The following is a 26,491-nucleotide window of genomic DNA, read 5'->3' as shown; positions in this document are numbered from 1 at the left end:
GATCCACTGGGCCATGCATGCTGCTGAGCATGCTCTACAGCACAGAGGGTCCCCACGGCAAAGAAACTCCCAGTCCAGTGGGACCCCATTCTCCTCATCTGTGAAATGTTCTGGGATAATAACTTTTAAAAGAGCATGTGTAGAGAGGGCATTTAGCATAATGATTTAGAAACCCATGTCCCAGATCAGAGAACCTGGATTTGATTTCTGGCTTCTTCAGCTTCCTGCAAATGCAGGCTCTGGGAGTTCCTGGTGACGAATCAAGTGACTGGGCGCCTGTCAACCACATAGGAGATCTGGATTGAGACCTGGCCCCTAGCTTTGGTCCCAGCTGAATTCTGGCTATTGTGGATATTTAGGGGAGTGAGCCAATGGATGGGAGCTCTGTTTGACAATGTCTCCCTACCTCTCTTAAATAAGATAATTTTAAAAATGTGTTGAAAAATGTGTAATGAAAATTATTAATTAATATGTAGGATTTAGGCTATATCACTCTTTTTTGTACTCCATTGTGATCTCCCACATTCAGGCTCAGATATTTGGGATAAGGTCCAGAAATCTACATGTAACTAAGTCAACCAGGTGTATATCACATGGGGGCTTGGAGACTACATTTTTTAAAATTAATTACTTAATTTTTTTAAGGAATACAAATTTCATGAGTACAACTTTAGGAATATAATTATTCTTCCCCCATAGCCACCCTCCTACACATACTCCCACCCCTCCAGCAATCTATCCATTTCTTCCAGGTCTCCCAGTTTGTGGGCAGACAGCTCTTTGTAGTAATTTCTGACGACTCTTTGTATCTCTGTGGTATCTGTTCTTCATCTCTATTTTTATTGAATTTCTTTCTCCTTTTTTTTTTTTTTTGGTTAGTTGGGCCAATAGTGTGCCAATTTTGTTTATGTGGATGTTTATGTTGTTTAGTGTAGGATGAAAAGTTCTGTAGATATCTATTAGGTCAACTTGGTCTATATGTCGATTAACTGTCGTTTCTTTGTTGATTATCCATCTGTGTGATCTGTCCATTGTTGAAAGTAGAACATTGAAGTCTCCCATTACCATTGTATTGGAGTCTACATCTCTTTTTAGATCCATTAACGTTTCTTTTAAATAACCAGGTGACCTTTATTTAGGTGTGTGTACATTTATAATACTCACATCTTCCTGCTGAATTGATCCCTTAATCATTACATAGTGCCCTTCTTTGTCTCTTTTAATAGTTTTTGTGTTAAAGTGTATTTTTTCTGGTATTAGTGTGGCTACACCAGGTTTCTTTTGGTTTCTGTTAGCATAGAATATCATTTTCCATCCTTTCACTTTCAGTCTGCATGTGTCCTTGTTGGTGAGATGTGTTTTTTGTAGGCAGCAAATAGATGGGTTTTGTTTTTTATGCATTCAGCCAGACTGTGTCTTTTAACTGTTAAGTAGAGGCCATTTACATTCAAGGTGATTATTAATAAGTAACAACTTTGCCATTCCATTTTTCCAAATATTCCTAATTTTTTCTTTGGATTTCCTTTATACATTCACTGGGATATTTTCTTTATTTACCTTCTTTCACAGTGATGGCCATGTTTCTGTGTTTCTATTTGCAGCCCGTCATTAAGATCTTTTGTAGGGCTGGATGGATGTTGACAAATTCTTCCAATTTCTTTTTGTTATGGAAAAACAATTTTATTTCACCTTCATTCATAACTTATTTCACCTTCATTTATTCATTATTCAACAATTTAGTTCACCTTCATTCATAAATGAGTGTTTTGCAGGGTATAGTATTCTGGATTGACAGGTTTTTTTTCTCTTTAGAATTGGAATATATCTCATCATTCTCTCTTAGCATGTAGGGTTTCCAATGAGAAATAAGCTGTGAGTCCAATTGGAGATCCTCTGGAAGTAATCTGGCATTTCTCCCATGCACGTTTTAGAATCTTCTCTTTATGTTTTACTGTGTTAAATGGTTATAATCTGTTGTGGTGAAGATCTTTTCTGGTCATGTCTATTAGGAGTTCTATGTGCTTCCTGTACTTGGATGTCCCTTTCTTTCTCCAAGTTAGGGGAGTTTTCTGTTGTTTCACTAAAAGGCCTTAAAATATTTTTTCCCCACACCTTTAGGAAGTCCTATAACCTGTATGTTGGGTTGTTTGTTAGTATCCTGTAGATTCCCAACAGTGGTTTTAGTTTTCTAATTTCCTCTTCTTGTTTTTGGTTTGTACAATTTTCTGTGCTTTGTATTCTATGTCAGATATTATTTCTTCTGTTTCACTGATTCTGTTTTTAAGGCTTTCCACTGCATTTTTTGTTTGTTCTATTGAATTCTTCATTTCATTTGGATTTCTCATTAAGTTCTCAATTTCATGGGAGAATTTTCTTCTGTGTCGTGTACGGATTTCAGTAGTTCATGCATTTGCTTCTGATTACTTCTTTGTATCTTATGCTCAACTTTTTTGAATTACATTTCTGGCATTTCTTCAATCTTCACAATCTAGTATTGAAGTGTTATGTTCTTTTGGGGGCATTATGTTGTCTTCCTTATTCTTGTTTTTTGAATTGGTGCATTTGTTATTTGCATGTGGAGATACTCCTTGGATTCTTTATTTTTTCTCTCTGGTGGCGTTTATCTTTGCACTATGCTTCTGTGGATAAGTGGAGTGTCTGCCTTCAGGGAATAACTAGAGGCATGTGGTGGGTGTGGTCAGGGAGCTCTGTTCAGTTCTCCAAGGTGAAGGGCGTGTCTAAGGTGACACATCCAGGTTCAGTGTGGTAGATCTCCTCTTTTTTTTTTTTTTTCCATAGGGAGTTTTTTTTTTTCTGCTCAGCTGAGCACCTTGCCTCAAAAAAGACCAGTGCCTGGGCTCTAGCCCCAGTGGGTATATTATTTGTCTGCTCTGCCACAAGTACCATACAAAGGATATGTGTAGTCCTCAGTGTAAGCTCAGATTCCCCAGCAATGTCCATCACCTGGGGTCCCTGTGCATGTTGAGCCTCCCACAGTGACTGCCCAAAGTCCCAGCCATGCCGTGAGTCCTCCCACACAGCCTCAGTTTTTTTCACAGTCCTGGCACACAAACCTCTCACAATCTCAGGCACCCAGACCCCTGTTAGTTCTCTGCATCAGAGTCAGGAGTCTCCACTCAGCTGGTTGCTGGATGGGGGCAGGAGCTGGCGCAGCTGTTACGTATGTCCAAATGGCACCCACTCTATTGGCTTGTTACAGAATGCCATTGTAAGGTGACTGGGGAAAGAGAAACGTGTCCCTCCTCTTTTTTTTTTTTTCCTCCTCTAGTTTGGTAGGTACACTATCCCCGACAGGGCTCCAAGCCAGGTTCCCTGTAGGCTCTTCCTGCAGCTTTATCACTAGTGGCTTGGGCTGCTGTGGTCTGGTCTCAACTCACTCTCCAATGCTGGTACATAAGCTCTTGACTGCTGGGGTCCTGAGTTGTGGGCATCCATGCCCTCCACGAAGGTCTACTGTGTCCCTCTAATTTTCCCAGAGTTTCCTCTGCCCTTTTCTCCCTAGCTCTTCCCTGAGACTGCACTCTGCACTTTTTTAAAGTCTCCTAGACCAGAGCAGTAAGCTCCCTCCCTACTCTGCCATCTTAGAAGCTTGCCAAGACCCTTTATGGCGTCTACGTTTTGAAAACTTCTATTCTGGCTTTCTCTAAAGAAGTCTATCAGTTAGGCACATGCTATTTCTTTATCTTTATGCCATTTTATGATTTTATTTTGCAAATTCAAGAGCTGACTATGGGGTCTGCATAAATTTATTTTCCATTTTATTTCACTGGCAGAGACAAGTCTAAGAATCAGCCTCACCTCAAGTAAAGGAACAAATGTAGAAGGGGAGGGAGGCATACATAGATTTTTAGACATAAAAGTAGTATTTCCTTGCTTGTTATCAAATGGAGTAATTCACTTTTGTTGTGTATTTTTCATGGCCATGTTTATAAGAATTTGTGGCTAACTACAACAAATCCTTGGAGATTATGAACCAAGGAGTAAATTTGATTGCCTTTTAAGTGTCTTAGGGAATTCTGAGATATTTTAACTGGTCATTAATTTTTCACATTCTAAGTTTACTAGCATAAATAAAATAAGACAAACACATTTAATCCCTGGACTGAACTACTAACTAATGAAATTATAAAGTTTGCTTTCAAAGCTCTGAGGAATCAGTCATCTTTGTGTCAGTCAAGTCTGCATATTAGAAAGGCCGTTAATATACTCCTATGATATATCAATCTTCTTCATTCAAGCTAGATGCACACGATTTAAAACTCTTCAAAGATATTTTCTAAAACAAACGAAAATCACTAATGGAGACATGTTCCACATTTGAGGGGGAGGTCACTACCTCGCTGATGAGAACAAGTGACCGAGAGGGTTTCTTCAGTTGAATAAAGATTTACAGATAAACAATAAGGAACCATTTAGAGATTTGGATTAATCAGTGTAATAAATCTTGAAACAATGCCATTACAAGGGAATTTAGCCTTCACAGCTTACTATATAATTTAAGATCCAATCTAACAAATGTGTTAAAGTGAACCCATGACAAATCTCTGGAATTCTAATCTAGTTGCAGGGAAACTACTATTAATCCTACCCATTTTTCTAGCAAAGTAGTGAAAAAGGCCTTCTATATTAGGTATGCTTAGAGAGTCTAGTCATCAGCAAACAAATGCTGCATTCTTTGCAGGCAGGAATGTGGACAATCTGACTTTCACATTTTCTGGCATGTACTCACCAAATCATTGTTCAATTATCCTACATTGGGATAAATATAAATTTTTCTAGCTATAAATGGAAATTTTTCAGATCCAGATTAAATTGTTGACATGATCTTAAACACTATGGCTGTTAAACCTGCCTCCCCAGATCTTCCTTCACTCACTTCATAGCTCTCTGCGAGACGACTAAATCCTACCATTTCTCTTGAAGAAAGAAGAAGGAAAAGGGTGATAGGGACCTGGGATGTGAAGAATATAGCGGGAACTTTTATGTTTTTCTTTTTCACCTTCTGGCTTGTGGCTTGCGTTCCGTGAATATGTACTTGTTGATGAACTGTATTCTGCTTACTATTTGAAAAATTTTATGTGAATATGCTTCTAAAAAGCAGGTTAATGATTAATTTTATGTGCTAATTTGAATGGGCCACAATGCCAAGATACATGGCCAAAGAGTATTCTGGATATATCTGTGAGGGTGTTTTGGATGAGATTGACATTTAAATTGACAGACACTGAGTAAAACGGACTGCCCTCTGTAACTCTAAGGAGACTTACCCAATCAGCTGGAGGCCTAACTAGGACACAAGACTAACCTTCCCCCAGAACCCCACCCCTGGCAAGAGAGAATGCTGCCAGCATATGGCTTTGGGACTGGAGCTGCAGCATCAGTCTTTCTCTGGATGCCCAGTCTGCAGGCCCACCTGCAGATGTGGGATTCGCCAGCCTTCAAAGTAATGTCGGCCAATTCCTTTAAACTATGTTTTTCTTCTTATGTCCTGCTGGTTCTGCTTCTTTTGAAAACCCTGGCTAATACAAAGAAATTCTAAAACCTTAAAAATTATATCATCATAGATTTCTCATTTCTAGCATATGGAGACTCCTTCCTATTCTCACCCAACAACTACTGTCTCTTTCATGAAATGTTTCTGATTTTAGCACTAGAATTAACACTAGAGTTTAGTTTCACTAAAAACTACCTATATTTGTATGCATAGGGAAGATACATACAAGTATATGTGTTTGCCTGTCTGGTTTCATACATTGAACCACATGTTTGTGAAAGTCACTCAGGGTGTTGAAATTAGGCAATATTGTTCATTTTTATTACTCTAAGTAATAAATATATATATTGCATATAGGCTACAAAGTTCCTTCAACACAGGCTTTAACTCCATTCGGGAACTATGTGTGTGTGTTTGTGTGTACGCGCATGGTTGTTTTTATACACACAGACATACAAAATACAATTACATACACACTTACATGTATATAATAATTTAGTTCAAATATTTTCTAATTTCCCCTGTGAATTTTTTTTAAAGATTCATTTATTTACTTGAATGAGTTACACAGAGAGAGGAGAGGCAGAGAGAGAGAGAGAGAGAGAGGTCTTCTGTCCGATGGTTCACTCCCCAGATGGCCGCAACAGCCGGAGCTGTGCTGATCCGAAGCCAAGAGCCAGGAGCTTCTTCCAGGTCTCCCATGTGGCTACAGGTGCTCAAGGACTTGGGCCATCTTCTACTGCTTTCCCAGGCCATACCAGAGAGCTGTATTGGAAGAGGAGCAGCCGAGACTCGAACTGGCGCCCATATGTAATTCCAGCGCTTCAGGCCAGGGCGATAACCCACTACACCACAACACTGGCCCTCCCTGTGAACTTTTTAAAAGGAATTTATTAATACATTAGATTCTCAAGGTTCAGCCAATGCATGGTAATTATAACACTAGTCTCAATAGTTCCCATGGTAATGTGATACTAATACAAAGAGAATAGATGCTATATAGTTCATAGATAGAATTCTAAGACTATAAAGCTGACTTTTGACCTGTTCTTTTTTTTTTTTTTTTTTTTTTTGCTTATTTGACAGGTAGAATTAGCCAGTGAGAGAGAGAGACAGAGAGAAAGGTTTTCCTTCCGTTGGTTCACCACACAAAGGCCACTACGGCCAGCACACTGAGCTGATCCGAAGCTAGGAGCCAGGTACTTCCTCCTGCTCTCCCACGTGGGTGCAGGTGCCCAAGGACCTGGGCCATCCTCCACTGCCTTCCTGGGCCACAGCAGAGAGCTGTGGAGAGCAGCCGGGACTAGAACCCGGTGCCGATATGGGATGCCGGCGCTGCAGGCGGAGGATTAGCCAAGTGAGCCATGGCGGAGGATTAGCCAAGTGAGCCACGGTGCCAGCATGACCTGTTCTTTCTTAAGAACTGATTTCTACATTTTTAAACATTCAGAATTTAAAATTATTTTTGATTTTGTATTTCTAGCATAAACTCCTTAGTGTCAGAAATACATACACACACACACACACACATAGTCCATTTAAAATATGGTCCATCTAAAAATATGCATGTGTTACATAGAAATAACTTATGCAAAGTGATCAGGAATCATGTACTTAATTCCTTTATATCACAACTATTATATCAAGATATATAGAGAAATGCTTAGAAAGAAAAAATAGATGATACATAGATGGTCAGATAGGTAATCAATAAATTAACCCATATGATGTCTAGGCAAGCAAGTACATCATCCTTATGGACTAAAACGGTTGAGTGTATAAACACTTGTCGTGAGAGAAACGTCTACCTAGGATGGTATCAAATTCTATTTCCATGTATATTAGTACTACATTTATGTTTAACATTTGTTAGATCTAAATATGTGCTTGTCTTTCATTACGAGAAAGTAGAGAAGCTCTGACATTCAATTCAGCAGCTCTGACATTTCATTCAAACATAATCTCTAAGCAAATTGTTTCTTAACAGGCATGTTATTATTTGGATTAAAGAATTTCAGCTAGGCTGCTATGCCAAAGTAAATTTAGTATTTTTGTGTGTGAACAAACCTGGAATTTCCAGGGCTTCCCAAATGACCATCTTGTTAAAACTGTGCAATGACTTGTGTTATAAATAGTGTTGAAATGGCACCTCTAGTATATAAGACTTCTGTGGTTGATCTTGTAGCACCATCACTCACATCTCAGATTTTCTGATGTTTAGCTTATAGAAGAGAAAAGATTCGTGTTTCTTTTAAACTTAGACCTAGCCTCCTTCTGTGGCCCATGCAATATTTTATTTCTGAACTCAATTTTGAGTAAAAGACATAGACCAGCATGTAGCATTTCATGTTTTCAAGGGCATGACATTTTGTAAGTCTTGTTTATAGTGCACTCCAGGAGTTTTGTGAAGTGCAGTCTTTCATTTCTGGGTCACTGGTTAAAATTGGGATCATTAGTGAAGTTACTGTTAAGGCCTACCTGATAAAAATCCCCCAATCAAGCACATTTTTATTGAGTGGAAGAAAATGGGATATTGACACAGGTCAGTGTCACCCCAGTGAAGGCCTGTTGGTGAAACTGTCACTGGGCTCATTTCTCTTACTATAGCCAGCAAAACTTTTGCCAATCTCACTGTGACATACATATTACCATCCAGCCTTGTTATAAAGTACAGATTTTTTTTAACTTTATTTTTAAATGATTTTCCTTTCAGTTTTACAAGCACTTTTTGCTGAAGAAGACGATCTTTGCTCCAGGGATTGGTTTTAGCTCCTTGGTCAGATATAAGTTGCTTGTAGATGCTTGGATTGATTTCTGGTGTTTCTATTCTGTTCCATTGGTCTCTCTTTCTGTTTTTGTACTATTACCAGGCTGTTTGGGTTATAACTGCCCTGTGGTATATCTTGAAATCTGATATATTGATGCCTCTCTCTTTGTTTTTGTTATATAAGATTGCTTTAGCTACTCAAGGACTCCTGTGTTTCCATATGAAATTCAGCATCATTTTTTTATAGATCTGAGAATAATGTCTTTGGTATTTTGATAGGTATCACACTGAATCTGTAATTTGTTTTTGGAAGAATGGACATTTTGATGACAGTGATTCTTCCAATCTATGAGCATTGAAGATTTTCCATTTTTTAGTATCTTCTTCTATTTCTTTTTTTTTTTTTAATGTTTTGTAATTCTCATTGTAGATATCTTTGACATCCTTGGTTAAATTTATTACAAAGTATTTTATTTTTTGTAGCTATTGTGAATGAGATTGATTTTAGAATTTCATTCTAAGCCTTGGTATTGTCCTTGTATACAAAGGCTGTAGATTTTTGTGTATTGATTTTATATCCTGCTACTTTACCAAACTCTTCTATGAATTCCAATAGTCTCTTGGTGGAGTCTTTTGGTTTCCCTATATATAGAATCATGTCATGTGCAAGCATAGATTGTTTGACTTCATCCTTTCAATTTGTATCACTTTGATTTCTTTTTTTGCCTAATGGCTCTGGCTAAAACTTCCAGGACTATATTGAGTAGCGGTGGTAAGGGTGGGCATCCTTGTCTCTTACTGGATCTCAGTGGGAATGCTCCCAACTTTTCCCCATTCCATAGGATGCTGGCCGTGGGTTTTTCATAAATTGCCTTGATTGAGTTGAAGAATGTTCCTTCTATACCCAAATTGCTAGAGTTTACATCATGTAAGTGTGTTGTATTTTATCAAATGCTTTCTCTGCACCTATTGAGATAATCATATGGTTTTGTTCTTCAGTTTGTTAATGTGGTGTATCACATTGATTGCTTTGTGAATGTTGAGCCATCCCTGCATACCAGGGCTAAGTCCCACTTGGTCTGGGTGGATGCTCTTTCTGACATGTTGTTGCATTCTATTGGCTAGAATTTTGTTGAGGATTTTTGTGTATATGTTCATCAGGCAAGTTGGTCTGTAGCTTTCTCTCTTGCATCTTTTTCAGGTTTAGGAATTAAGGTGATGCTGGCTTCATAGAAAGAATTTGGGAGGATTCCCTACCTTTCAATTGTTTTGAGTAACTTGAGAACTATTGTAGTTAGTTCTTCTTTAAATGTCTGATAGAGTTCAGCTGTGAAGCCATCCAGTCCTGGGCTTTTCTTTGTTGCATTGGGGGTGGGGGTGGTCTTTATTACTGATTCAATTTCTGTCTTAGTTATGGGTCTGTTGCGGTTTTCTTTGTCTTCATGGCTCAATTTAGGTAGGTTGTATGTGTCCAGGAATCTATACATTTCTTCTAGGTCTCCCAGTTTGTTGGCATACATCTCTTTGTAGTAATTTCTGACGACTCTTTATTTCTGTGGTGCCTGTTGTTACATTTCCTTTTTCATCTAATTTTATTGATTTGACTCTTCTCTCTCTTTTTGTGGTTAGTTTGGCCAATGGTGTGTCAATTTTGTTTATTTTTTTAAGAAACCAGCTCTTCATTTTCCTGATCATTTGTATTTTTTGATTCAATTTTGTTGATTTATTCTCTAATGTTAATTATTTCTTTTCTCTTACTAGTTTTGGCTTTGGTTTGCTATTGTTTCTCTAGTTCCTTGAGATATATGATAGCTCATTTATTTGGTGCCTTTCCGATTTCTTGATGTAGGCACCAATTGTTGTAAACTTTCCTCTTAACACTGTTTTGCTCTGTCCCATAAGTTTTGATATGTTGTATTAATGTTTTCATTTGTTTCCAGACTTTTTTCTTATTTCTCCTATGACCCACTATTCATTCAGGAGCATGTTTTTCAGTCTCAGTGAGTTTTCATATGTTCTAAAGATTCCTTAGTTGCTGATTTCCAGCTTCATTCCATGGAATCAAAAGGATATTTCTGGGGTAAAAATACTTTGAAGTCCAAGTGTAATTATTTCACAATATGTGTTTTCCATGGACATTTTGAAGACCTGGTTTATTCTTCAAGAGCATATGAAGAAATCACTATGAATAAGTTATCCTTGGACAATTATTTTATTTATAGGAGACCATCAATATTGAAAACAAAAACAAACAAAAGTTATGCTGGCCTGCCTGCCTGAGAGTAATTGAATGTGTTTGCCTGACTCATCAATATGTTCATTAAGACTTATGTCCACAAGGGACTGAAGTGAGGGAGAGTCTGTGTTTGAGATTCTTTCATTGATTTTTCCCTCTTGCACTGTCCTATGTTATCTTCCTCTGAATTTATACTTCTGTTATTAGGATGGATGATTCAGGAGGAGATGGGTCCCTCACATACAGCACTCACTGCTCTGCAACACTTTGCATTCCTCATAGCATTCATTAGCATTTATTTATATGTTATTAAGTTATTACTTTCTGGCATCAGTACTTAAAAGAGATTTGCTAGCACATGCTAGTCACTGTAATCTAAGTAAACAGCTGCCATGGCCTGATTGGAAGAAAAAATACAATTCTGTTACGACCTTGCCACAGCATATACAGGTGGTTTTGCTTTACCACTGTCACTCCTGCAGGGGACTGTGGTGACAGACAATGCTTACCTAATGGATTTTTTTAAAAAAGTACATGTTTTAGAGAACTCTGCTTCCTAACTGCATAATGAGAATACGACAGTTCATCACCTTTTGTCATCCCAAAAAGAATATCAAGGCATCAAAGATAGCCACAAAGAAAAAGACCATATAAAAATAAGAATTGGAAAGGAAGCAAATTTACAGCAACGGTTCACAGAGCATCATTTTTAGTGAATTCAATCTACAAAAATCTAAAGTTATAAAATAATTGAATTATAATTCTTTTTTCAGATTATCAAAAAAAAAGGGCAGAGGAATGTCCAGGAAAAAATGTTACAACATGTATATCAGATATCTCTACAGATAAAATATACTTTATTTGAAGAAATTAAAAAATATCATTTCTCAGGCAGGTAATGTGGCTCAATGAGGTAAGCCCCTATTTGGGCTGCCTATAGCCTGTGTCCCTGTGCCAATTCAAGTTCCAGCTCCTCTGCTCCTGGTCCAGCTACCTGGGAATGCATCCTGAGAGGCAGAAGAGGATGGCTCCAGCCCTTGGGCTACTGCCACCCACGTGGGGCTCCTGTGTAGAGTTACAGGCTCCTGGCTTCTGCTTGGCCTAGTCCTGGTATTGCAGGCATTTGGGGAGCACACCGTTTTTTTGAAAATCAAACCCTCTCTCTCTCCCTCTCTCTCTCTCTCCTGTCACTTTGTCTTTCAAGTAGATGAAGATAAATAAAATACTTAAAAGTTTATTAAAGAAGAAGAATATTATTTATTGAATGATATGTTTATAGATAGAAAGACTCAGTGATATAAAATTATAAATTCTGAGGATTCAAAGTAATTTCATCTAAAATCCCAACTGGGGTAGGTATGTGTGTGAACTGATCAGCTGATTCCAAAATTTGTATTAAAATACAGATGTTCAAAAATATCCAAGAAACATAAAGATACTCATGGAAATTAAAGGTGAAGTATTATATTATCATTCATCAACAACTATATAAACTGATAATAATTAAAATGACACAATGATAAAAAATAGATGAATGGAACAAAATAAGTTTGAAAAATAGTTCCTGCATACTGTCAGGATTTCATTCCAATTTTTCTTTATCCTATCATCAGTTCATGCACATCTAGATTGATTTCATATATTTGTTCTGAATTTAGCTGCTATAAACATGGGAGTGCAGGTACAAATCATACAAAAAAAGAAAAACCTGTAGAAAAACACAATTTACACAGATAATTTATAAAATGGAATATATGACTGACAATACATGAAAATACTTAAGTTCACTTGTTGTAAGAGATACACAAAACTACCATGTTCACCATACTATCTCAGACAGCAGTCTGCGAGAATTTCAAGTGTTGATGAGAGCTTAGAGTGACCAGAACTCTCCAACTCTCTACTGGAATTATAACTGGAACAACCACTTTGAAAAACTGGTAATCAGTTAAAGCTTAAAATATGCATAATTTTGACTTAGTAATTCCTCTCCAAGATATATGATAAACACCCAAAAGGAATGCACAAAATATTCGTTCTCCAAATACCAGCTATAGTATTTTATAGCCACATAGTTAGCAATATCCAAAATCTATAAAATTCATATATGCCTCTCAAATTTCCATTAAGAGTAGACTAGATAAACGAATTATGGTATAGTCACATAGTAAATTACACAATGATAATAATGAAAGCATTTCTACCATACACACTATGGAAGAATCTTATGAACATAATTTTGAGCAAAAGATGGATGAAGTGTAGATACGGTGTTGGTTAATTTATATTAACATAAAATCGGGTTTTAGAAATCTTGAGGAGAGCAGCTTCTTACAGTGATTCAACAGAGACTTCTATGGTGATGGCAAGGTTTCATTTCCTGAGCTTCCTGCTGTTACACAGGTGAGTGCATTTATCATAAACTCATCATGACATTGAGCACGATTTTATACTGCTTTCATATATGCATGCTACACGTCAATTGAACATGATCAGGAGAATTTACCTAAAGTGCATTCAGAATATGTCAACATGCAAATTTAAACAAACGTGGACATATTGATTTAGGATAATATAAATTGTAGCAAATGAACTGTAGTTACATGAGATAAATTAAACAGAGAAACAAATCTGAATGGAAGTATCCCTCTGGGCAGCCAGATGCTTCCCTGACATGTGAAAGTAATCTCAGACTTGGCTTTGTGGAACTGTCGTTTTCTATTACTTTTACCTGCGTGGTCTTTTCTGCACCCTGTCCATTAAGGACACCATTTTCCCATCAGGCAGCATCATCAACTCTCTCTTTTCCCTTTTTGACATATGATGGTACATTACTGGCTTCTCTTTCTTTTTAGTTAGTCGCCAAGTTCTCTCAACTTTGTCCTGCAGTGCTGACTCTTCTTAATTCCTACCACTACTGGTTGTGTCACACACTTGTTGTAATAGTGTTATCTGCTTGTCTCAATCAACACTGTTTTCTGAAGCATAGGTTATATTTCCCTTCTAACAAAGAATAAAACTTTTTAAATTATTTCCCTTTATAGGAAAAATTCTAATCCATTTGACCATTGGCTGTTTTCTAAGCAAACTTCTTACTTTCCTATCTCAATCCTATCTATGCTTAATTTTTTGGTCACAACTTAGTCTTCATAACTATTTAGTCATAACTACTTGATGGACTTTATGTTACTTAATGCTTTGTATATTTCATCCACATCACTATTACAACTCCTTGATTTTCACATTAATTTTACACCAATTTTATTTCTCAGAACTCATCCTACATATGTCTGCCACTTATGCAATATCTGCACTACTCCGTTAGACTGGGATTAATTAAAAGATATGGAAGGACTCTTAATGTGCAATTGGAGTAACTCTGAGAGTAATTTGATGTTTCTCTCATTCATATTTTAGAATCTTTTAGTTATGTTTTACTGAAGAGAGTTTTATTGGAATGTGTCACGGTGAAGATCTTTTCTGGTCATGTCTATTGGGAGTTCCATGTGCTTCTTGGATGTGCTTTTCTTTTTCCAAATTATGGAAGTTTTCTGTTATTATTTCACTGAAAAGGCCTTATAACCCTTTCTCTCTTTCCTTGCCTTCAGGGACTCCTAAGAGCCATATGTTGGGTCATTTGATGCTATCCTGTAAATCTCCAACACTGTTTTTTAGTTTTCTGATTTCTTCTTGTTTTGGTCTGGCTATAAAATTCTCAGAGATTTGTCTTCTAGCTCAGATATTCTCTCTTCTGCCTCACCAACTCTGTTAAAACTTTCCATTGCATTTTTTATTTGATCTATTGAATTCGTCATTTCAAGTATTTCATTTTGATTTATCTTTAAGATCTCAATTTCATGGGAAAAACTTTCATTCGTGAATTTGCTTCTGACTGCTTCTGAGTAACCCGATGATTAGCTTTCTGAATTCCATTTCTGGCATTTCCCCAATCTCTTCATCTTCAGCTTCTAGTATTGAAATGTTGGAGTGTTCCTTTGCGGGGCTCATAGTGACTTCCTTATTCTTATTTCTTGAATATTTTCCTTTATTCTTTGGCACTTTTTTGATGGCTTCTGTCTTTGGTCTGCATCTCTGTGACTTAGTGGGGCAGCTACACTTTCAGTGAATACTGAGAGGTGTGTGCTGGGTGTGGCCAGGGTGCTCCGTTCAGTATTCCAGGGTGGGGCAAGTATCCAGGAAAGACCCCCACTGGGCATGGTAGCTCTCCTCTGAGCTGATGGACTCCCCGGTGTTAGTCCCCAGTGTGCTCACACTCACCACTCTGCTTCAGGAACTGCACGTTTGATCTATGGAGTCTTTCCTGTGAGCAAGGCTCCCTCTGGTATGAGCTGTTATAGGAACCGAGGAGCTGTGGGAGTATGGAGAGGTGCTGTATTGTTGTGGCCCTGGTTTATTGGCTGGGATGTGACCTCTGTTATTTATTGTTGGGCGTGCACAGGTGGTGGCCCAATGCCTGTGTCCAAAGAGAAAAAAAATAGTTGCAGGTTTCTGCCGTGGCAGGGAGGGGATGGTGCAGAGCGATGTGGGAGAGGGATGCACAGTCTCTTATTTTTTTCTTTCTTCCCACTTCTGCTGTCTTAGGGGGTTTGCATGGAACTTTAAAAGCAGTTCACCAAGCTCTCCCTGCAGCTGTATCAGCAGCGCCACGGGCCTATGTTGTCCCCTCTCACCTGGTTTGCCAGGGCTGGTGTCTTCCTCCAAACTTCTGTTGTTTTCTGCTGTTTGCTCCCTCGGTGCGGGTCTGGAGTGTTTCTTTTTTTTAAAAAAAAAAAAAAAACTTTTATTTAATGAATATAAATTTCCAAAGTACGACTTATGGATTACAATGGCTTCCCCCCCATACCGTCCCTCCCACCCACAACCCTCCCCTTTCCCACTCCCTCTCCCCTTCCATTCACATCAAGATTCATTTTTGATTATCTTAATATACAGAAGATCAGCTTAGTATACATTAAGTAAGGATTTCAACAGTTTGCTCCCACACAGAAACATAAAGTGAAAAATAATAGATGATTTTTTTAAATGATGATGAAATCAGATCAGACCTATTGTCATGTTTAATCCCAGTGAGAGTCAAGTTGGGAATTGATAATTTCTTTTTTTTTTTTTTTACAGAAGATCAGTTTAGTATGCATTAAGATTCCAACAGTTTGCACCCACATAGAAACACAAAGTGAAATATATTGTTTGAGTACTCGTTATAGCATTAAATCTCAATGCACAGCACATTAAGGACAGAGATCCTACATGAGGAGTAAGTGCACAGTGACTCCTGTTGTTGACTTTACCAACTGACACTCCTGTCTATGGCATCAGTAATCTCCCTATGCTCCAGTCATGAGTTTCCAAGGCTATGGAAGCCCTCTGAGTTCTCCGACTATTATCTTGTTTAGACAAGGTCATAGTCAAAGTGGAGGTTCTCTCCTCCCTTCAGAGAAAGGTACCTCCTTCTTTGAAGACCTGTTCTTTCCACTGGGATCTCACTCACAGAGATCTTTTGCCAGAGTGTCTTGGCTTTCCATGCCTGAAATACTCTCATGGGCTTTTCAGCCAGATCCGAATGCCTTTAGGGCTGATTCTGAGGCCAGAGTGCTATTTAGGACATCTGCCATTCTATGAGTCTGCTGAGTATCTCACTTCCCATGTTGGATCACTCTCCCCTTTATTTATTCTATCGGTTAGTGTTAGCAGGTACTAGACTTGTTTATGTGCTCCCTTTGACTCTTAGTCCTTTCATTATGATCAATTGTGAACTGAAATTTGCTCCCTTGGTGGGGGTCTGGAGTGTTTCTATTGCTCGTGCTGGGTCTCTTTCTAGGGTTACCCCAGAGCTCTTTCCCCCAAGTGTATTTTCTCCTTTTTTTTTTTAAGATTTTATTTATTTATGTGAGAGGTAGAGTTATAGACAGTGGGAGGGAGAGACAGAGAGAGAAACTTTCCATTGGTTCACTCCCCAGATGGCCGTAATGGCCGGAGCTTCGCCAATCCAAAACCAGGAGGCAGGCGCTTCCTCCCGGACTCCCACGTGGGTGCAGGGGCCCAAGCACTTGGGCCATCTTCTACTGCTTTCCCAGGCCATAGCAGAGAGCTGGATTGAAGAGGGGCAGCTGGGACTAGAACCAGTGCCCAGATGGGATGCCAGTGACGCAGGTGGAGGATTAACCTACTGCGCGATGGTGCCAGCCTTTCTCCTGTTTTTAAGCATTAATTTTGCCAGCCTAAGTCAGACCATCCTGTTGCTGTTCTGCATCTTGGAACCCCCCAGAAGCTATTATATTAAATTTAACATTGTGATAGATTTACATTTTATATATTGATCTAAATAATGGATTAAAATATAATGATGTAAGATAAAGTCAAAGACAAAATTTTTCACTTCTGCCCAACTTTATTGTCATTTGATCTGTAATAAATTATAAAGCATTCCACACTCATAATAACTGTTTGTTTATGCAAAAAGCTGCCAGCAAGTTTAGCATAATATAACCTACCCTTGAAAAGGAAAAGTAACAATTGTCACTACTGTATTAATAAATATTACTTAGAATCTCATTGCGTTTCCTAAGTTACCCCACAATCCATCTAGGTAATTTAGTATAAGTTAAAAGAAAACATGAGTATGTGACAAATATATACCTTAGAAATTTGATATCTGATCACTACAAATCTTCCCTTTGGAAAATTATGATGTTAACCTCTGTTAAATCTGCCAACTTCCTCATTCCCATGAACCTTCATAAACAATTAGTGTTGGCACGTGAGCTCTCTTTTGAAAACCTTTGGCCCCGTGGCCTAATAGCTCAGCCAGGAGACCTAAATTCCTTTAAAAAGATGCAGTGAACTACCACCAGTTCCTCTTTAACCATAAATTTTATTTCTGATACTACATTTAATTTTTAATATTTATTTATTTGAAAGGCAGTTACAGAGAGAGAAATTGAGAGACAGAGAGAGAGAGAGACAGAAAGAGAAAGGGATCTTCCATTCACTGGTTCACTCCTAAAATGGCCTCAAGAGATGGGACTGGGCCAGACTGAAGCCAGAAGCCTGGAACTCCATCCAGGTCTCCCATGTTGGGGGAGGGGGCCCAAATACTTGGGCCATCTTTCACTGATTTCCCAGGAACATAGGTAGAGAGCTAGACAGGAAGTGGGTCAGCCGGGACTGCAACAGGTGCTCTTACGGGATGCTGGCATCACAGGTGGCTGCTTAGCACATTGTGTCACAACACCATCCCACTCCACCCCCTCAAGAAACAATGAAAAAACCAACAAAATAAACTACTTCTACATTATTCAGTTCTCCCATGTTGAAGATCACCTTCTCAACTGGAAAATACGTCTTCTAGGGGCTGGTGTTTTGGTGCCGTGTGTTAAGCCTCTGCCTGTGATGCCGGCATTGATATGCATGCTGGTCCAGTTCAGTCTGCTCTGCTTCAGACCCAGCTCCCTGCTAAAGCACCTGGGAAGCAGCAGCAGATGGCCCACGTGCTTGGGCCATGCTTCAGCGCCTGGCTCCTGGCTTCAGCCTGGCCCAGTCCTAGCCATTCTGTAACCCTGCCTTCCAAACAAATAAGTCAATCTTTAAAAGAAAGAAAAAACTATATGATAAATATCGTGCATTTTTTTTACCTTCTCTGACATCTGTTAAAATATTGACTATGATCTGGGAGATATCCATTTCTTATTTTCCTTTTATATTTCCATCACAACTCTGAAAAGTGATATGCTTAGTTCTTTTTTTTTCTTTTCTTTTCTTTTTTTTTTTTTTTTTTTTTTGACTGGCAGAATTAGACTGTGAGGAGACAGGCACAGAGAAAGGTCTTCCTTTGCTGTTGGTTCACCCTCCAATGGCCTCCGCGGCCGGCGCGCTGAGGCAGGCACACCGTGTTGATCCAATGGCAGGAGCCAGGTGCTTCTCCTGGTCTCCCATGGGGTGCAGGGCCCAAGCACTTGGGCCATCCTCCACCGCACTCCCGGGCCACAGCAGAGAACTGGCCTGGAAGAGGGGCAACCGGGACAGAATCCGGCACCCCGACCGGGACTAGAACCCAGTGTGCTGGCGCCGCAAGGAGGAGGATTAGCCTAGTGAGCCACGGTGCCAGCCTCGTGCTTAGTTCTTAATATGATCTTTTATATTCTGCACTTAACAATTATCACAGAATTACTACAGGTTTGTCTTACTATTTTGTATTTTCTCTTATGTCCAGCTGCCCTATCACACTCTGTTCATTCAAAGTCTTTGCCACTGTATAGCAAACAGACAGCTTTATAAAAATGACTCCATTCAAATATACACATACTTTAAGAATTGGGTTATTCAAAATTTAGACTGTATAAAGTTTTTAACTGGCCAAATTACTTTTAATGGATAAATATTCCTTATGTTGTAGCATTTTGTTTCATGAAATTTAGTTCAGTGATCAAAGTCATTGCTATGGAATAAAGAGACAAGGCCAGAATAGGTGTTGTGAACTTTTGGGACACCGGGAATTGGAAAAGAGAAGTATGGCCTGAAAACTGAATGTCTTCTGAGGATGTTAAGTGAATTCCCTCCAGGCACTTTTCCTAGGGATTAGAATATACACAAGCTTAGTTTATCGTGGTGCAAAACATTTTCAAACCCAAGCTTTTATGCACATCTTCAAAAAGGGTATGAAAAGTGGGTATTATGGAAAATACTATGTGTAGATTTCCAAATGTTTTTTTAAATACAATAAACTTGATTTATACTCCATTTTCTATGAGGTTTTTGAATTTCCCTTGAATTACATAGAGTATATAAAATATAATGTATGTGTTCTGGATAAATATAAAGATTGAGTAGATATGGAAATAATATAATCAAAATAAATTAAATTTTTGGAACCATTACTTCATATTTAGGCCCAGAGGCATAGAGTCACCACAACGCTAGAATCACACATCAGAAAGAAAAATTTGCCCAGAATCGTTTCCAATGAGTTTGGTTCTCTGAGATTCCCCAAAAGATAATTTAAATATTATATATGAATTCAAAAGGATAGGCAAGACAAACATAATGAAGAGGGAAATTTTTCACCGCTAATAGTTTCTGATCAACTGTGAGAACATTAGAACAGAACATGAATAAATATTTGTATAACTCAATGCCTTGAAGCATAAATCATTTATCATCCCTGTTGATTTATCTGACATAAGTGATAGATATTGATATGGTAGTCACTAATAGTTTTTAATCCACTTGCCCTTCTTGGGAAATCGGGTGCTGTGGAAACTGAGATATAGTAATTAAGAATGAGCGGGCAGAATGAGCTATTCTCAAGTGATTGAGTACAGGCTTTGCTTCTCAGGCACTTCTGAAACACATAAAGCTCTCAAAATCAGGAAATTATGCAAGCATGCATATGTCATGCATCCTTTAACATAAATATAATCAGAGTGATTTGATTTTTATTTAAATGTTATTAAAATTTGATTAAAATTATCTAAAGCAATTTATTGCTCTGATGGTTCCAATATCCTATTTGTTAAAATATACTTCTTCTGAGGAAGTAATTTAATTTTCTACCTGATAGTTCAGTTCATTAATTATCGTATCTTCCAACCCACAGTCCTTTTGTAAACATGCCAATGTGTTGTGTCTGGAAGCTGGGGGTGAACAGCTTTTGCACAATAATTCTTCCCAGAGTCTTCTGACTTTGTTGTTTCCCAATTTATACTCACAATACTAAGTCCCACACTTCATTACAAATTCCCATGGAAGGGAGTGAAAATAGTGTATATTGGCCCTATGTTGAATACTTTCCTATTTTAACTTTTTGCATTTGTTGAATCCTTATAAAATACTTCAAGCTTATATTGATTTTTCAAATTCACAGAGCTTTCCTATCTATCAAATTAGTCTATAAGCTTCCACAACCCTGCTAAAAATATTTTAATAAATGGTGCTGGGAAAATTGATTTCCATGTGCAGAAATATGAAACAAGACCCCTACCTTATACCTTATTCAAAAATCAACTCAAAATGTATCATGGATTTAAATCTGCAATCTGACACCATCAAATTACTAGAGGAGAACATTGGGGAAACTCTGTAAGACATCAGCATAGGCAAAGAGTTCTTGGAAAAGACCTCAGAAGCCTAGGCAATCAAAGCAAAAATAGACAAATGGGATTACATCAAGCCAAGAAACTGCAGCACTGCGAAGAAATCATTAATATCCAAAACTTAAAAAGAGCTCAAAAGAAGCAATCCATTTAAGAAATGGGCATAGGACATGAACAGGAATTTTTCAAAGGTAGAAATTCAAATGGCCAACAAACACATGAAAAAAATGCTCTGGATCACTAGCCATCAGGGAAATCCAAATCAAAACCAAAATGAGGTTTCACCCTCATTAGAGGTGAAAAATGGTTCTTATATAGAAATAAAAAAAAAATGGTGGTGGGGATGTGTGGGAAAAAGTACCCTAATACATGTTGTTGGAAATGTAAACTAGTACAGCCATTGTGGAAGACAGTATGGAGATTCCTCAGAGATCTGAATATAGACCCACTATATGAACCAGCATCCCACTCCTGGGAATTTACCCAAGCAAAATGAAACCAGCATGTGAATGAGTTATCTGCACTCCCACGTTTATTGCAGTTCAATTCACAATAGCTAAGATATGGAATCAACCCAGAGGACTATCATCTAATGACTGGCTAAGGAAAATGTGGTATATACCATGGGATATTATGGAATATTATTCCGCCGTAAAAAGGAATGAAATCCTGTCTTTTTCAACAAAATGGATGTAACTGGAAACCATTATACTTAGTGAAATAAACCGGTCCTCAAAAGACAAATACCATATGTTTTCCCTGATCTGTGGAAACTAATAGGAGTACACAAAAATGTAACACATATGAGAAAAATTGAGATTTTGATATTTGATTATTGTTTACAGCCCTTATGTCTACTGTTGAGGAACAGTGTTGTTTTCCTATTACTCATTGAATTATTTACTTAGTGGAGAGTTATTTTCACAGTTATAAAATAAAGTAAAAATAGATCATTGTAAACATTAAAAGAAAGTATAAGAAAGGAACAAGAAGGGAGGGGAGGGGTGTTGGCAGGAGGAAGGGTATGGTGGAAAGTATCACTATGCTCCTAAATCTGTATATATGAAATTTGTTCACCTTATATAAATAAAATATGTTTATAAGTGTAAAGTTACTAAATTTTCAACATATATTATTTGATAAAAATCACATTTAAAGCTATATTCATGTTGATTTGTTGTTTTGTTTTTCCTATGGATTGATTTACAAGCATGATGATTTCTAATTGTTCTTGGTTACTATTATGATACACAATAAATAGACTAAAGTATAAATAAAAAATTTAAATGTGAGTAAAAATTAGAATAGCCAATTCTCAAAAAGCATAATTATCTACGTATAAGAAAATTTGTACTTTACCTGGGGAGTAAAAGTAATTGATCCTTGTGCTTTATGTGGTTATGTGCATGGCTTGTTTAAATCAAATATTATAAATGCTATGTTTAATAACTATTTAACTTTTTGAAATATGTATTTGGTGTATGAAAGTATTTTATTGATAATTTAGATGGTCAGTTGCTTTCAGGTTTGGCCAGTTATATATTTTTTATAAATTTAGATGTAATTGGGCAAATGCATGTAGTTTTTTTAAATTTCTATTACATTTAAGATAAAACTCCTAATTTTAAGTGGTTTCCCTTAATTCATGCAGTGCTTCACACAGAGTGCTTTAATTCATTCTGCAAGAGTCTCATGAATATCTTATTATTCTAAGCCATACAAGGGCAATCTTTTCATAGCTCATGACAAATGATTGCACAGTAAAGTTTTTCTCATGTCCCAGTATTCCCACTCAATCACTGGCTTATTCTGTATCACACTCTTTCTCCATACATATAGATAAATACATTAATGAACAATCACAGTTATGTAATAAATTGGAGGGTGTTGTGGAAAACCTAAGTAAAGCTTAGGTACTGGAGGATGGACATTTGGCACAGTGATTAAGATGTCATTTAGAAAACTGTATCCTGTACTGGAGAGACTGGGATCAGTTGCCAATTCCAGCCTCCGGCTAATGCATACCCTGGGAAAGCAGCAGGTGATAGATCAAGTAGTTGGGGCCGTGCCATCCATGTGGGATATCCAGATTGATCTCCTGACTTTTGGCATCAGCCTGATCTAATCTCAACTGTTTCAGGCATTTAGGAGGCAAACCAGCAGATAGAAGATTCTGTCTCCGTCTCTGCCTGCCTGTCTCTGTTTCTCTACCTTTCAAATAAAATGAATAAATAAATAAATAAATAAATAAGTTTAAGTAATCTATTTACTGAATTCAGGTCTATGCTTTCTAGAATGAGTACAATATGATATATTACATTTTTCTTACCGAATAAGGAACAATTGTTAAATATCATGAAACATTCCTCATGTTAACACATTTTTATGTTAAAACACGAAATAATTTCTCATTTTTAGACATTTCATGTAAATATAATGAATACACTATATTAAAGTTTTTGATGAAAAATTTAAGAAATGTAAAAATATATGCCACAAAACTGATGTTCATAAAATTTACATTCTATTGCTTCTATAAGAGGCCCCAAACCAATCAGAGACGGAAGCTCTGAGGGAACTCAACAGGCCATCCTTTTCCAGTGGATCCTCTTGCTGCTGCTTGTGCAGTTGATGAAGAACAGAGACTGCACGTGAGACAGTGGTGTGGTCCCACCCCTTCAGAAGAGCAGTCAGACAGCTTGGCGATAAGATGAGCACATCTGGCTTTTCTACTCTGAAGGTGTTGGTAATTAGTGTTCACAGGAATTGGCACTTACACTGGATGTGGGTCTGCCTTTCATGCCTGCAGTGTTTGTCAAAGGGATCTTACAGAATAACACACTGCACAGAATTTCACAAGGGGTTGACTGGTTCAAGGGAATTTTTTGAAATGCTCTTGTGATTTTACTTGACTTCATGACTCTGGTACAACCAAATAGGTTGAACTGCCAAGACAGCTAAGGAGCTAATGGTGAGACCAGGCCCTGTTGGAGTGTGCTAACATTGAGGATATAGTCTTTGCATTCAACCACTGGCAGATAGTCTGGGTGCAACTCATCAGTTAGAAGTTGGTCTGTGAAATATAACTGATGGATTATGGATCCAAGTGGGGAGTTGTGCATAGTTCACCCAGGGAACATATTCACATTTCTGTCTTTAAAATAAATAAATCTTTTTTTTAAAGGAAATTTGCCAGGTAGGAGATAGTGAGCTGGACTCAAATCCAGGCCTATTAGGCTCCAGAACAGATCTACTGCATAGCAACTGGCTCTCTGCTCACCTCTCTCATTCAGGGTCCACTCACGTGCCACCTTCCGTCACTCACTGTGCTCACTGTGATTGGATCCAGGTTTCCCTAACTACTGTTCGTAAACAACCACTCAGTACTCCGTCCAGGCCAGGTGCTGTAGGTTGAGTAGGACTTGTCTCCCCAGACCCACACAGATGTTTAAACTTTAATGTCCTAGTGGATTCAGGGTGGAGACTTGATCTAATGATGGCACCTGAGAGGTGGATCTGGTGGGGAGTGTTTAGGTCATGTAGTCTGGGAGAGAAGTTGTCTCCAGAAGATTGACTTGAGTTCAGGTTTGGCCTGCTTGTTCTCTGATTGCTGGCTTACCACGCAGTCGTTCCTCTGCACCAGTGAAGATGAGCTTCCAAGGGGCACAGACCATGGGGCCACTTGATCCTGAAATGTAAGCTCTAAACTGTAAGCTGAAATAAACTTTTTCTCTCCTAAGAAGCTTCTCTTGGGTATTTCAGTTGTAGGAACAAAAGCAGACTAATACATCAGGCTGTGTGCCCTGACTGTGTTGTCTCAGATTTCTCCGCTTTTCCATTAGACTGAGATGCAGCTCTGCTTCCATGTTTTCCATGGTGGTCTTGATGTTTTCAAGAATGCTGATCAGTTCCTGTTGTAGCAGTCTCTCAGCTTGGTCTTGCTTGATTTTTTCCCCCCAAGATTTAACCAGTTCTACTTAGTCACAAAAATGAGCCTTCCTTGAATTTACCGTATCTGCAAGCAAACGGTGTTGCTCTGTCTCGTTATTGATATGAGCCTTCATCATTGGTATAAGGCAGTGCTTACTAGATTTATCTACCCTAAAATAATAATTTCCCTTTGGCAATCAATACGTATCTTGGGGGAGCTACTAAGAGATTTTTCAAATACCCTATATCCCCTCATAATGTTGCCTATTAATATTAGCACCTTGACAATGCTGCAATTATTATTGTACTGTTCTAATGTAATTTTCTAAGTTCTTACATTTGTTAAATTGGATTCTTTAATGGAAAGCTATCTCTTCTCCCATATTTGTTTTCAGTTATCCATTTATATTACTATGAATATGCATTTTTGATGCATTACAGCAATGTTTGTTGCTCAAAATATTCCAGTTTAGGACGTTGGAAGATCTTTTAGATTAATATCTGTGCTCTTTCAATGTATTGAAAGAAATGGTTTTATTTTAGTGCAGTTTTAAATTGTAGGAAACTGTGAGGATAATGTACTTTCCTCTAATATCATTTTACTTTAGTATGAGCAAGCTTATTACAATGAGTGAACCAAGATTGTCACATTATTATTAACCAATGTTGGGATTTCCTTCGCTTTTGTCTAATGTCCATTTTCTTTTTCAGGATCCCATCAAAAGAGCACATTACATTTATGAGTCATAGCTCCTTAGGTTCTTCTGGGCTGTGACATTCACTGTTTTAAGGAATTCCCCTCAGGTGGTTTTTCAATGTCCCTGTGTTTGGGTTTGTCTGGTGTTGTTCCTGTGACTAGACTGTATTTAGGGTATAGGAAGAAGACTACAGAGATGAAGTGCGGTGTCTATCATGCCAAAACCAAGAAACAGACTATCAGCACCTCTTTTCATTGCTGCAGTGATCTTTAATCAACTTGACTTTTTTTTTTTTTTTTGTCCAGATAACCCCTATGAGGATGCACCGCAAAATCATCTCCAGGAATGGATGGTTTTGCAAAATACCTTTGAGAAGACTAAAGGTAGCTATGGAAAATGATTCAGAGTCGTTTTCTTATATTCATATTGGAAAAGACAAATGATTCAAGTAAATGGGCTGAGCTGAGTCACTCTTCCGTATTCTGTTTTATATCACAGACAAGGTTAGGATAATGTATTTGTAGCATGACTTTGAAAACTGCATCAGAAACAATTCTTTTTACTTTACTTATTTATTTTTATTTATTTGAAAGAATGTCAAGGAGAGACAGAGAGAGAGTGAGTGTGATTCCATTGATTGGATCCTTTCCCAAATTTACACAATAACTGGGACAGGCAGAGGCCATAGCTAGTTCAGGGCAACACTAATTCTATAGGATAAAGCTGATGTTGGCACCGCTATGCTTCTCCAATCAGTTTGAAGGTCATGTAGCCTATGTAGCCTTCCAGGTGGTACTTAAGGGTCTTGGCCACACCCAGGAGCTGTTTACTTGATTGGCAATTACAAGGCCCTTTAACAGGAAGCAGGGTTCCGGTAAATGAGCTGGGGGCTCCTGCCACCTGCCCGCAGTGATAGGGTCCTTCTCTGGAGGCATGGTGTGCCACACCCTCTTAACCTCCTGCGTGGGCTAGGCAGGCAGGCACAGGATCACCCACAACATGCTTGCTAGTTGAGCACTGCTGAAGTATTCCTTACCTCTGGGAAGGGTAACCCTGGAATTCTGGGTTCAGGGGAGGTCCTCATTGTCTGCACTGTCTGGGTATGTGAAAACAGTGTTCCTGTACTGACTTTGGAGGATCTCAGGGGATAACAGGTAGATATGCTTATGAAGTACCAACTGAATTTATAGAAAAGCAACTCTTCCTGCAGACACTAGTTAGAAGTTTTTAGCATTG

The 26,491-nt window shown here is 38.1% G+C and overlaps 1 long non-coding RNA gene across 6 annotated transcripts in view; it reads left to right on the top strand.

Moving 5' to 3' along the window:
* Window positions 1-23,985: 23,985 nt before the first annotated feature.
* Window positions 23,986-26,491, top strand: part of LOC149124837 (uncharacterized) — a 339,759-nt gene continuing 337,253 nt past the window's right edge. For 5 of the 6 annotated variants that reach the window (XR_016211601.1, XR_016211603.1, XR_016211604.1 and 2 more), the window contains exons 1-2: window positions 23,986-24,322; window positions 25,561-25,638. This is a non-coding gene — a long non-coding RNA (uncharacterized LOC149124837). The remainder of the gene's footprint in view (window positions 24,323-25,560; window positions 25,639-26,491) is intronic. The other variant, XR_016211599.1, reaches the window with a different exon arrangement.

The sequence above is a fragment of the Oryctolagus cuniculus genome, chromosome 8 (genome assembly GCF_051225735.1).
Source record: "Oryctolagus cuniculus isolate XC-2025 breed Fujian yellow rabbit chromosome 8, ASM5122573v1, whole genome shotgun sequence".
NCBI lineage: Eukaryota > Metazoa > Chordata > Mammalia > Lagomorpha > Leporidae > Oryctolagus > Oryctolagus cuniculus.
The sequence above is the reverse complement of the archived record's forward strand: the minus strand, read 5'-3'. Positions and strand labels throughout refer to the sequence as shown.